The following is a 14,280-nucleotide window of genomic DNA, read 5'->3' on the forward strand; positions in this document are numbered from 1 at the left end:
ACTAGCCTAAGCAGCATAGCGAACCCTGTCTTTACAAAAAAGAAAAAAGTTAGCTGGGTGTAGTGGTGCGCACCTATAGTCCCAGCTACTTGGGAGGCTGAGGTGGAAGGACTGCTTGAACCCAGGAGTTCAAGGCTACAGTGAGCTATGATCACACCGTTGCAAATGGTTCCTTATCCTACTGGAATCCCCTCCCTGCCCTAGACAATTTCAGCATCTTGCTCCTCACCCTCCACCGCGCTTCCCACCAAAGCCGTATTTTATTTACCCTAGAACCCCAAAGAGTGTAAGATGCTCCAGTATTTTATGTATCACAACAAACAAAAACCATGACCAATTAAACTACAGCACACAAATGAGGTATTCCAAATTAACATAAGAGAGATGCTAAGGAGGAAAGTTGCGTATCTTAAAATACAACCATGAAATACGGTAACAGCTCCCATATACTGAGCTCCTACAATGTGTCAGAAACTGGGCTCTCTGCTCTTTATATATTATCTTTACTTCTCCCAGTCATTCCCGTTTGATTGATGAAGAAACTGAGGCTCAGGAAAGCAAAGCAGCTCGCTAAGTCACCCAGCTGCTAGGAGGTGGCACGTAGATTTTTGCCCAAATGGCCCAGTCCTAGGACTACTACCTCCTTGCTCTCACTGTCCCCTGCCACTCCCACCCCTGCTGTCCTCTGGGACACCGAAAGGAGACACCAAACTGAAACTGTCACTTGCCCTTGCCCATATTGCAGCCACACAGTGAATCTCCATGCAGCCCCAGACAAGCCCCAGCCCGTCCATGTTTCAGTCTGTCTAAACTTCAGAAGCGGAACAAGTGGAGCCATGTTCATTATTGACACAGCGAAATTAATTTTCTGCCATCTCCTCCTCCCCATGCCTGGCCCCCAGCACCTCACCTCTCCTGTGAGTATTGGCGCATGGCTGCTGGCGGGTGCTCCTGAAATGCCAACTTGCATTTCTCATCATTAATTTCTTTGTAAATGTCATTAGTAATTGTTCCTGCTTGACCAAAGAGTGCAATCCAGGCTTCTACCCAGAGCACTCTAGTCTCTCGTCGATGGGGGCTAAGACATCCCCAGCCAGATCCCAGCCTTCTGCTGTATCAAGAAAGTTCTGACACAAATGAGCAACACAGAACATGCTGCTCCTGGTGTTAGGACATGGCTGCATGCTCGGGCTGCCTGGATTTAAATCTCATCTCTGCCCAACTTTGCCTCAGTCTCCCCATCTGTGAAATGGGGATAACGGCAGCACTGGCTTCATAGGTTTGTCTTCAGAATGGGAAAATTAAGGCAAAAGGCTTCCCCTAGTGCCTGGTTGATGGTGGTGCCACCATCGTCCTTCACCTCCTCCCTGCCTCTCACCACCAGGGTTGCAGGCTCAGCTCTGCCACTTACCAGCTATCGGACACAACATTAAGTGAGTGGCTTAAGCCCTCTGAGCCCGTTTCTCCCATCTGTGAAAGAGGGACAGTAAAATCCACGTCGACTCTGCCAATTCCACCCCGGATGCTGCCCCCTCCGTGTGCCCTCCTAGGGGACCAGGTCCTGTGCTGGATGATCCACAGCACCATGCTGCATCCCCACAGTAGCCCTCCAAGAGGGGCGCTGTGACCGCTGACCAGGTGATGACAGTGAGCCCCCATGAGGGAGGTTACATGCCCAAGGTCACACTGATGAAGCAACTCTGAGGCCTCCAAACCCCATTTCTGGGGGACGGACATTGACGGTGCTCCTTGTCCTTAGAAAGCCCAGGGCACAGGCCTGAGTCCTTCACTGCAAAGCAGTAAAACTGAGACAGTGTTTCCAGAGTGCTGCTGGGAGCCTCACAGCGAGCCCTTCTCATGAGGAGCTTCTTACAACCTCACACGAGTGTGTCTCCTTGTCTTAACTGGGTAAACTGAGGCTCCCCATGTGGGCAGAGCTGCCAGGGAGGGAGAGCTGTGAGCCTAGGCGCTCTGACAGGAGTGTCTGTGTCTATGTCTGAGTCACCCTCTCAGGCCCCCAGGCCCCATGTCTTCCCGTCTGAGGGGCTGCCTCTTTGTCTGAGTCAATGAGGGGCAGGGCTTTGCAGGGTGCAAACCTCTGTGGACGCGGAGCCAGTGAGGCGCCGCTGCTCGCCGCGTTGTCAGTGTTACTAAGAAACTGAAGGCATGTGGTCCCGGCTGAGACAGCGCCGGGGAGGGGCTGGGCTCCCGCACACACAATGGCCGCTGGCCTGAGGCTCCTGGCAGCTCCCCCGTGCCCATCTGTCGAGATGGCATAATGCCCTCTTAAGTTGGTTGGCCCCCTGCCCTAGGGCATGAATGACAGGCTCCAATGGGCAGACGGGCAGCCCGAGGCTGATTCCAAGTGCCATCTCTGCCCGGAGCTGGGCCTTGGGGGGAGGTCCCCCAGTCCCCACCTGGGCCTCCACACACTTCATTGCTCAGGCGGGCTGACCCTCAGGGCTCAGGAGGGTATCCAAGCACAGCTGGGCATAGGCTTCTGCCTCAATAGCACCCCTCCAGTGCCCGCTACTCACTGCGCCTCTGTGGTGACCAGGGAGAAGCTATGTCTCACCCAGGGCTGCCCAGACTGGCGACAGCATCCTGCCCCCAGAGCTGCATGCGGCCTCCCTGTCACCTTCCAGAATGCCTGCCTCGCTAGGAGGTGAGGCCTGCTCAGAGATCCCTGAGCCTGGAGACCCCTGCACCCGGAGACCTACCCTTGGCTTCTGAGGGCTTTGAGAGTCATCTCCGACCCCACTGCCTCAGCCTGGGGGCTGCGAACACAGGCATTCATGTCAGACTGCCTGACCACACGCTCCTCCCTGCTGGCAGCTGTGTCCACATGGGGAGCCTCAGTTTACCCATCGATGACAAAGACCTCATACGTGAGGTCCGAAGAGGCTGCCCACATGAAGGGCTTACAGTCAGCTTCCCAGGAAGCACTCAGGAAATGCTGCCTCAGTTTTACTACTTTGGGGTGAGGGGCTCAGGCCTGTGCCCTGGGCCTTGTAAGGATAAGGAGTGTTGCCAGTGTCCACCCTGGCCTTCTCCCAAGGCAGACCCCAAACTGCCACACATGGCCCCTCGGGAGACGAAGCTGCCCCAAGTGGCGGCAGCAGTGATCATCATGTCAGCGACAACAATGATGATGATGATGATGCCACACTCTATTATGTTGGGAACACCCCTGCCCCACTCGACAGTAAATAAACCAAGGCTCAGAGACACAGACCGACTGTGCCCATAACACAGTAACTTACAGGGAGCAAGGGCAAAGCTCAGGTTCCAAGGTGCTTGTTAGTGTCTCGTGGGGGCCCAGCTGTGGGGCTCTGTTGCATGCAGCACTTATGTTGTATTTAGTAGACGGTGTGAGTGATATGATATGATGCAGCACTATACTATACCATACCATATTACATCATATGATATTATATTCCACAAACACAGAAGAAATATTCTGTTTGTCCTTATTAGCTTGCTTTCCCTTCCCTGCAATGTGTGACGGGCTTAGTCTATGCCTGTGTATCCCCAGCACCTGCACACAGCTGTCACAGATCAGGTGCTCAGTAAACACTTGTGGGCTAGACTGAGCACATAGACACATGACTGATTGAATGAGTCAGTGAAGACACGAACAGAAAGCCCACTACCTCCAGACCACAGGCAAGGCAATGATGACACGGGCTGGGGCTCACCAAACTTTAACCCAGACCCAGTGCTGGGGGCTTTTCAGGCATCACTGCCTTCAACTCCCCCAGTACCCAACAAAGAAGGGACCTTCATTACCCCTGGTCTCCTGAAAGCAAGAGAAGGCCAGTGACTTTCTCGTGGTCATGGAGCTGCCTGGTGGCAGGCCTGGCATCTGAGGCCAGACTGTGAGTTCCACAGCATAGGCACGGCATCGCCACGACATGTGGCCACATTCAATAGAATTTAGGCTGTGCCAGGCCCCGGTTTCCTGCCCTAGTGGGGAAGGCAGGAAGCACAAAGCTATCCTCCTGGAAAAGTGCCACAATGACCCTCAGCAATCCTTATATCCTAAGTGCTCTAAAGTACTTTACACACATGAACTCCATCTTCACAACAACCAGAGGCAGCAGGTCTTACCTCATTTAACAGATGTGGAAACTGAGCCCAGAGAAGTACATCTGCAATAGCAAATAATGGGTGGCTGGGCGCAGTGGCTCACACCTGTAATCCCAGCACTTTGAGAGGTCAAGGCAGGTGGATCACTTGAGGTCAGGAGTTTGAGACCACCCTCGTCAACGTGGTGAAACCCTCATCTGTACTAAAAATACAAAATTAGCCAGGCGTGGTAGTGGGCACTTGTAATCCCAGCTACTCAGGAGGCTGAAGCAGAAGCATCACTTGAACTTGGGAGGCGGAGTTTGCAGTGAGCAGAGATCGTGCCACTGCACACTCCAGCCTGGGCAACAGAGTGAGATTCTGTCTCAAAAAAATAAAAAATAAAATAATGGGGATGGGGAAACCTCAGAGGGTCAGCAGCTAGTCAAACTCTTAGCCCTCCCCAGGCTCCTGGCCTCACAAGTCACTAACTCCAGCACAAGCAACAGGTTCTCACTCCTCAGAACCACCACTCGGGGTCAGCCGGCAACCTCGGGCCAAGCCCAGCCAGGCCCTGCTCTCCTGGCAGCAGTCAGGGTGACAAGGACTGGGCCATCTCTAAAGCAGGAAGGAGGAAGATGCCGCTACTCACAGAAAGCGCAGCCAGAGTCAAATGCTAAGTATGTGCCTAGAGCACTTTTGATTTTTAATTATTATTAGTTTTAATTATCTGGCTGGATCTGACAGCAGCAGCACAAGGAGGCAAGAAAACTGGCTCTTTGGTTACACATCTTATAAGGACCGGGGACTTTAAAAGTGGGCTCCCACAATCTGTGGGTGTCCCCCTCCTCGTCTTCCTCCTTTCCTGCTTGTGTTCTCTTTCTGACTCTCTAGGAGCTCAAAAAATATGTTAACACACATGGGGATGGATGGATGGATGCATGGATGGATGGATGGATGGATGCATGGATGGATGCATGGATGGATGCATGGATGGATGCATGGATGGATGGATGGATGGATGCATGGATGGATGCATGGATGGATGGATGGATGGATGGATGCATGGATGGATGCATGGATGGATGGATGGATGGATGGATGGATGGATGGATGGATGCATGGATGGATGGATGGATGCATGGATGGATGGATGGATGGATGGATGGATGGATGCATGGATGGATGCATGGATGGATGGATGGATGGATGGATGCATGGATGGATGCATGGATGGATGGATGGATGGATGGATGGATGGATGCATGCATGGATGGATGGATGGATGGATGGATGGATGCATGGATGGATGCATGGATGGATGGATGGATGGATGGATGGATGCATGGATGGATGGATGGGTGGATAGATGGATGGATGGATGGATCAATGGATGGATGGATGGATGGATGCACGGATGGATGGATGGATGGATGGATGCATGCATGGATGGATGGATGGATGGATGGATGGATGCACGGATGGATGGATGGATGGATGGATGCATGCATGGATGGATGGATGGATGGATGGATGGATGCATGGATGGATGGATGGATGGATGGATGATGCATGGATGCATGGATGGATGGATGGATGCATGGATGGATGCATGGATGGATGGATGGATGATGCATGGATGCATGGATGGATGGATGGATGGATGGATGCATGGATGGATGGATTGGTGGATAGATGGATAGATGGATGGATGGATGGATGGATGGATGGATGGATGGATGGATGGCAGGCAGGCAAAAGGTATCTTCACCTCCAAAAACTCACATCAGAGTGGAGAGTCTGGTGTAGACATAGAGACTTATAATCCATATTGACAAAGGGATCTGGGGGGTGGTTAAACCAAGGGCTGAGAAACCAAAGGAAGGAGAATCAGAGAGGCTTCTCAGAGGAGCCAGTGGAGCTGGGCTGATGCATTAAGAGAAAGAAAGGGTCCTTCCTGCAGGTAGATGGGCTGGTGTACGTACATCTAGGGAGCCTCATCTCACTCTCATTGGGTAGGTGACGCGAGGCCAGCCCAAGAGAATGATGCAAGAAGGCAGTGGCCATCTGTCCTGCTTGTCCCTCCAGTCCCTCTGCCCTTTTATTCTGTTCCATGAACACCCCAAATCCGCTTGGGCCTCAAATACTTGGCATTGACTCTTCCCTGTCCTGGAGGATCCCCCAGCTCTTCCTCACACTGGCTCTGCAGCCTTCAGGACTCAGCTGAAATGCCAGCCCTTCCTGACCACCCAACACACACATACACACACATACACGCACACATATGCACACACACACACCCCACTCTCCATCATAGTACAGTGTTTTATTGTCTTCAGAATCCACACTCCGAAATCCCCTAGTTCATATATTTATTGACTTATCATCAGTGTCTCCCAAAGCATTCAGATCCATGAGAACAGAAACCCTGTCTCCTTGTTCCCAGCTCTGTCTCAGGCCCCTGAGGTGGTGCTGGGAGTAGGTACTCAGTAAGTTTGTATTCAGTGGATAATGGAATCAGGGCAAGGGCCGAACCAAATGTTCTCAAGGGCTAGGAAGGAGGGGTCCCAAGGGAGCTGAGACCCCGCCCCTGGCTCAGAGGGCCCTCCCCCTGGCTGGGTACCAGGATCCAGCCTGGCAGAGCCCGGCTCACCCCATAAGAAGGGCTCCAGGATGCTTGTTAGAATACCTAGCTCTGCTTTTAATCAATTGTAATCATTTAGCTGGAAGCAGCATGATTAGGCACACACAAGCAAACAGCGTGAGCTAATCCTTTAAATGCACCCGCTCAACGCTGGGCTGGCCGCTTTGCCACCGCGAGCCCAGCTCACAGAATCGCTTCCTGCAGCCCCTGGCTTTGTCAGTGAGGAAGTCAAGATTCCAGGGCATGGAGCGAGTCCAACACCCCAAAACCTGGCTTCATCAAGGACATGTGCGTGTGTGCATGAATGCATGCACAGGCTGTGAACTCTGGTGCACCCCTCAGCTCCGAGATCTCAGAAGCTCCACGTCTAAAAAGACTTTTCTCTAGTTCAAGGAATGTCCTATTTCCCCGTGACAGCACCAAGCAAGTCATAAAGGGGAGAATGGTGGCAGCACCAGGAGCCTGAGGTCTTAGGAAGCCCCAGTCTCCATGACGAGAACGAATCCTTCCTCTCCCCAAGCCCAGCCTAAGCCAAACCCATCCTGAGGCTCATTTGCAAGCAACAGGGTTTGCAGGGTCCTGGCCTCGAGCTGCAGCATGGCAAACATGGCCATGCACAGCCCTGGCCCCGTGTGCACAGGCCCCGCGGCATTCCCACCTGGGCTCACCCAGGAGCAATTTTTTTTGCATCCCCTGTTACTGCTGCTTGTGCTACCTGCTTGGCCCAACTACTAAAATAGTTTCTGGGTCCCCTGACAACGAAAGCTTTTTATAGTTCAGCACTGCAGGCCTCATTTAAATCTATTAGCTCATATAAATGGCAATTTATTTAAACTTTGGAGGGTTTCTGTTTGCCTTGGTGGCAAAGACAATTCAACTTTATATGTAGATCTGCCATTTGCAAGTGATCCTAGGCAAATCGTTTAACTTCTCAGAGCCTCAGTTTCTGTATCTGTAAATGGGGATAAGAGTACCTAGTTCATAGGGCTGTGCTGACATAATCCATGGAAAGTGCTTAGAACAGAGCCTGGCCCACAGTACAAACCTAGGGCCTGGGGTGGAGGCCGTCAGAATTGTCTCTTGTACAATTTCAGGGGAGCTTGTCCACTGTCTAAGCCCAGCCCTGTATGGCTGGGAAGCCGCATATGACCCTCATGCATGAAATCCCTGCGGTGAGGATGAAGAACAGAAGCAGCAAGGCTCTTAGGATGAAGAGAAGGAGGCACCATCCGTGCCCAGCATCTGTGGGCACAGAGGTACTCATGGGGATGCAGAGACAGCTGTGCTGGTGGGCAGAGGCTGCCCCTCCCCTCAGGTTGGCTAACCCCTGGCATGGGGCCGACAGGGCCCCAGGCCTTCATCTGCTGAGGCCTGAGGCTGGGAATGCAAGGCCAACAGCTCTGACATTTGTGGGCTGTCTTGCACCCCAGTCAAATCTACATGCCACCCTCCACGGCGCCTGGGCATGGTCCAGAAATACAGGGTCCTAAGAAAAGGGCCTGGGCCAACAGTGCTCAGAGAAGTAGAGGAAGGGGTACCCGAAGCCCCGGCTCTCTGGCCCCCATTCCGTGCCCTTTATGCCCCATCTCACTGCCCTGGTCACCTGGTTCCTCCCCATGCCCCAATGTGGGGTCTCCTGTGCCCACAGCCCTGAGACTTGGTGGGATATCACACAAGGAAGGACCTGGAGTCTCTCTGTTCAAACTCAGGCCGGAAATCATGAAAGCACAGCAAACTCCAAGGGCAGACCCCCAAAGCCATCTGATCTTCAGACTGCCCAGAAGTCAGTGTCAGTAATGATCACAGGCAGCATTTGCTGTGTGTTCTGTGTGCTCTGTGTGCCAGCTGCTGTGCCAAGGGCCTTTTGCAACTGAACTTTGACGCAAGAACTCCTCACACCCCTGCCTTACAGACAAGGAAACTGAGGCTTACGGCTGGCGCATGACAGAGCAAGGTTTTAAACACGGAGCTGCCCTCACGGAGAGCCGGCCGCTCCCTGCTTTACTCTCGGCAGCATTTCAGACACGTGCATTGTTTGCACACTTCTACCGACATGGCCTCATGACTTTCCATTTCGAGACAGTTTTCCCACATACTACAAATGCGCAGTGTCCAGCCAGCTCATGCACCCTTTCCCTGAACAGCGCCCTGAACTTGCTAGTTTGTACCGCATGGCCCCACCCCTGCCCACAGCTCACTGGAGCAGGGTGGACAGCTGCCCCGGGGCTCACCTACCAGATTCCCCCTCCAGGAATCCAGCACCTGCTGCCTGAGGGCTGGCTGCTACCTGCTGTCACCATCTCTGGGGTTTCCTGGGTGTTCCTTCTGCCTACCTGCATCACCAGTCCTCACACCAAATCCCCTCTGTTAGCTACCTAGGGTGTCCGTCTCAGCAGAACTGACAGAAATTGTGGTGACCTCGACCACCTTCCCTCTTGTACAGAGGAGCCCAGAAAGTCAGGATGCAGAGAGAGAGAGGGCAATAAAAGCCAAAAAGAGGCAGAAGGCAGGGACCAGGCAGTCTCAGAGAAGACAGAGCATCGCTGCCTTATTTAAGTGACACTTGGCTCCGGGAACAGGGCCGCCAAAATCCCAACATCGCTTCCTGCTCTTGGCATCCAAAATCCAACCACAGCTTCATTCCCCTTCTTGCTTGAGTCAACTCCAGAGAGTGACGCCTGAGCCACGTTCTGAGTTGGCGCCCACTGCCAAGTCTTGGGGCCACCTGAAGCAATGAGAATCCCTCCTCCTAAAATTCTTAAAATGCTTGAATTCAACTGTCTCTGTGTTTCTTCTGCAATCCACCCAAGTCTTCTCCTGGTTAAATAGACCAGGACAGACTCCCGGAAGCCCCTCGAGGTCAGTCTGGATCCCCCACTGTCTGGGTCTTCAGGGTGTGGGGAGAGCGCGGGTGGGTGTGTATGCGGGTAGGGTACAGGTATATGGACAAACTTGAGTCTCTCCTATTCCTTTCTTTTTTTCATGCTTTCAGTCATATTTTGTTTTGTGAAATTGAAAGCTTTAAGCCATAACAAAATGAGAGAAAACTTTTTTTTTTTTTTTCATTTTTAGATCAGGGCAGTTAATGGTGAGTTTCTTGGTAATATCCTTCCTCCATCCTATGGCTTTGATTTTATCACTGGGTGACTTTAACTCTGTGACTGGCTGTTGCTACTGCTGTTTACAGCTCCCGCTTTGCTTCAAAAATCTCTTCATTTTATTCCATTTAAGGCTAACAACAGCAATTAAGATAAGCACAGGTAAAAAATGTAGAAACTGATCAAAAGACCATTGTTTTTAGGAGCAGCGCATCGTTTTGGAAAAGTGTATACTTTTTTCTACCATAAGCCAAAATGTATGACCGATAGTTCCTCCCGGTGATAATATTGTTGGCTCACAATCTGAAGGAGCATAACCAGGATCACACGGACAGTGGAAAAGTTCATTGCAAATCCCATTCTCTCTACAACTCGTGTTACATCCTGTTAGTTATGTCACCAAGCTATCTGCATCCTCGGAATCTACATACCCTGCACTGATCACATGCAGTTATAACTTCTGCATAGCTCACCCATTGTTTTGAACCATTTCTTCCTCGTGCAGACAAACATACATGACCTCCAAGGTAAGTGTATTGTATGTCAACATCTGTCATTGGTTCTGAATGTGTCCACTGACAAACAAGCTTTCCAGAAAGGATATCATAAAAATGACAACGGGAACCACAGTTTCCAAATTTGTTATTTAGAAAATTCACTTCTTCTGTACACAGAAGACAAGTAGACTTAGAAAATTTTTCAAATAACTGTGCACACCATCGATCTCTATCTCTGCACACTCCTTTAAAGCAATAGCTAGCCTTATTATTGCAGTATTCTAAATCAGCAGCTTTCTCATCAGGTACACGAAACTCAGATGTTCCATTGCAAAAAAAAAAAAAAGGCTCCCCTATTTCTTCCCCCCTACTCCCGCCTGCAGCCACTGACAACTGCTGGTCTGTTTTCTATTGTGTAATATTTTTGCCTTTTTCCAGAATGTCATGTGAGTAAAACCATATAGCATAGAACCTTCTGAGTCTGGGTTTTGTCATGTGACATTTGAGATGCATCCATGGAGCCAGGGACAGTGGCTCACGCCTGTAATCTGAACACTCTGGGAAGCCAAGGCAGGAGGATTGCCGGAGCCCAGGAGTTTGAGACCAGCCTGGGCAATATAGAGAGACCCCATCTCTGAAAATAAAAGTTAAAATTAAAAAAATTAGTTCGGTGTGGTGGTGTGCAGCTACAGTCCCAGCTATTCAGGAAGCTGCGGTATAAGGATGACATGAGCCTGGAGGTCGAGGTTGCAGTGAGCCATGATCACACTCCTGCACTCCAGCCTGGGTGACAGAGCCAGGCCTGGTCTCTTAAAAAAAAAAAAAGAAAATGATTCATTCACATCGTTGCATGTATCTGCAGTTGCCTCTTTCTGCTGAGAATGTACCACATGACTCCATCTGCTACCCAGTCTCCAATAAGGGACAACTAGAGGCCTCTGGTTTGGGCCATGACAAATAAGGCTGCTATCATCATTCATGTAGAGTGAGTTTCAGTGCAACAAACACTCCAATGCCTGAAAAACCCTCCTCTCAAAAACCAGAAAATTGCTATTCCTTTTTCTTGGGTAAACAATAAGACTGGGATTGCTGGGTCTTATCGTAAATGAAGATTTAACTAGATAAGAAACTGACAAACTATTTTTTTTTGAGATGGAGTCTCACTCTGTTGCCCAGGCTGCAGCGGCACGATCTCAGCTCACTGCAACCTCTGCCTCCCTGGTTCAAGCAATTCTCCTGCCTCAGCCTCCCGAGTAGCTGGGACTACAGGCATGTGCCACCACGCCCGGCTAATTTTTGTATTTTTTAGTAGAAACGGGGTTTCACATATTGGACAGGCTGGTCTCGAACTCCTGACCTCATGATCCGCCTGCCTTGGCCTCCAGAAGTGCTGAGATTACAAATGTGAGCCACTGAGTCCGGCCAAAACTGACAAACTATTTTGTCATGTGGCCATACCATCTTGCACTGCCACCAGCAATGTTTGAGACTTCCGATCCCACCCTCACCAACTCTCAGCATTGTAAGTTTTTCATTTTTGTGGGTGGCATCAGGCTGTGCTTTTCACTTGTCCTTCCCTAGTGACTAATGATGTTCATTTTTCTCTGTTGAGACATCTGCCAAAAGATTTTTGCTCATTTTTAGTTGTTCTGTGTCCCCTCTCACTATGGAGTTTTGAGAGTTCTTTTTATGTTCTGGATACAAGTGCTTTATTTGATATGTGATTTGCAAATACTTCCTCCCAATCTGGTGACTTTTCATTCTCTTAACCATGTCTTTCAAAAGCAAACCTCTTACATTTTGATTCAGGGTGTAAATCAGGTAATATCTGTCCCCTGCTTGGTTTCTCATCACCATGGAGATAAAATCCAAAGTCCTTCACTGTCCGGCAAACCTTGCCGTGATCTGGGCTCCATCGCCTTTGCCCCAACTCACTGTCCTTCTGCTGCACTCTGCCTTCTGTCATCGTAGCCCCAGTGGCCACAGGGCCTTTGCACTCACGGCTCTCTTCCATACAATCCTGCCTTGTGCCATCAGGCCTCAGCTTGCACGCCACCTCCTCAGGGAGGCCCGCCTTGACCACACTCACCAAGGAGTGTCCGACTCCAACCCCCAGCATGCTCTAGCCTATCATCTAGTTTTATTTTTTTTCATGTCGTTGGCTCTTATAGGAAAGTGCCCATCAATCTCCTAGAATCAGGCATCGTGGGTCTTTCTTCATCTTTCACCACTGTCTTCTCAGGTGCTAGAAACAGGGCCTGGCACATCACGGGCCCCCCACGTATGTGCTTCAAACAAATGGACGGCAAAGCTAGTTCCCTCTCATGTTCCTAATCCTTCTATTGTGAATTGGCAACAGTTTGTCCAAACTCCTTTGAATTAATCTGCCTTTTGGGCAAAACCCATCTGAACTTGGAGTCAAGAGAGGACTCACACCTCCCTCATACTGGCAACTGTGCTCCTGTTAATGCATCCTAAAAAAGCATTACTTTCTGAGAGAGACATGTCAATGTTGACAGAGACCAAGCCTGCCGTGGTTCAATCCTACCTCCAATCCTGCAGCAGCATTTTCTGTTCCTGCAGTGATTTCAATCCTAAGCCTCACATCGTCTCAAGACCTCTCGGCCCACAGTCCCTTGTGCCTGCAAATACCAGGTTCCGTACATGACCTCAAATTACACATGGCCACAAGAAACCAGCAAAGGCAGAACTCTAGCTGGCCTTGCCTCTCACTGCCCACCCAAACCCCCAGCTCATCCCAAGAAACAGCTGCCTGTTGCACCCAACCAGGGCCTTCCAGCCCCAGCCTCCATGTAGGGACAACGAGCACTCTAATGCCTGAAAAATCCTCCTCTCAAAAACCAGAAAATTGCTATTCAAGTTACTTAACGAAAGCCATTATTTGCATAGATTTGGCGTTGCAACAACACTTCCGCATTTAAATGGTCTATAATTAAAATCATTAATTGCAGAAAATAGTGACTCGTTAAGGCTGTAATTTAGCAGTCTCTCAGTATTTGAGGATCTGACGTAAAGGTTAACGGGATGACCCAGGAAACCCCCACCTTGCATGAACCATTCTGGGGTCTAGTGTGGCCCACGGCTCAAAATAGGTGGGATGGAAGCGAGATCCAGTTTGAAAACAGCAGCTTCCGTCCACCTCTAAGCTCACAAGCTAGGCCCCCCGCCCAGCGACACCGACGAAGCCCAAAACAGTCAGGACAGGAAGCATTCTCCGGGAGTAATCTTATGGCCAACAGAGAAGAGACCTCTTGGTATTTGGGACAATGCCGGAGAGCCCCACAGGAGCTGAACAAGTCCAAAGTGTAAGTAAACCGTAGTTTATATGCACTAATGGGTTTAAAAGACGCCTGTCCTGTTGGGCTATAAAAAGCTTCCTCTGTCAGGGGACCCGGGCCTATTTTGGTAGCTGGGCCACGCAGGTAAGGCAGGTAGGATAAGGAGGTGGCAGGGATTGCACTTGGGAAAGGGCACGCAGCCAGCACACGGGCAGGGAGTTTTCCTGGATGGCACCAATGCCTAGCTGTCCCCTCACACGTCCTAAGCACAGAGACATCAGCTCAATTTGTGGATCGATGGGGAGGCAGCAGTGGTATGATCAGGGTCACGTGCTCAATCGTGGCCTTTTGGAAGTGGAACCCCCTCTCTGGCCTGGGACTGTATAATTGGTTTTATAACTCTGTCCCACGTTGTGACAATGGGATAAAGGCCTCATGCACAATACACACATTTATGAGCACCCTAAGAAACAGGCTTTCCTGAGCTCAGCCTGCCCAGCCCTGGCATGGCGCCAGCCTATGGGAACAGGACTTGACCATTGAATGGTGACTCCCCTGGGCCCCCACACCCTCCATGGGCCTGTTTGCATGTCCTCCAGACAACTGCCACCACCAGACAGGTGGGCCCAGGCCTGGCAGTGTGGGTGGGCTGCAGCACAGTAAGAAGGAGACCC

At 50.7% G+C, this 14,280-nt stretch overlaps 1 protein-coding gene and 1 pseudogene across 4 annotated transcripts in view; both read right to left on the minus strand.

Annotated features, from left to right (window-relative positions):
- ZNF423 (zinc finger protein 423) overlaps positions 1-14,280 on the minus strand; it is a 359,963-nt gene that overhangs the window by 17,493 nt on the left and 328,190 nt on the right. The window lies entirely within an intron of this gene.
- LOC135277187 (A disintegrin and metallopeptidase domain 3-like) lies at positions 9,006-12,426 on the minus strand (annotated as a pseudogene).

This window comes from Aotus nancymaae, unplaced genomic scaffold (assembly GCF_030222135.1).
Source record: "Aotus nancymaae isolate 86718 unplaced genomic scaffold, 86718_ANA_hifiasm-v0.15.2.pri h1tg000030l, whole genome shotgun sequence".
NCBI lineage: Eukaryota > Metazoa > Chordata > Mammalia > Primates > Aotidae > Aotus > Aotus nancymaae.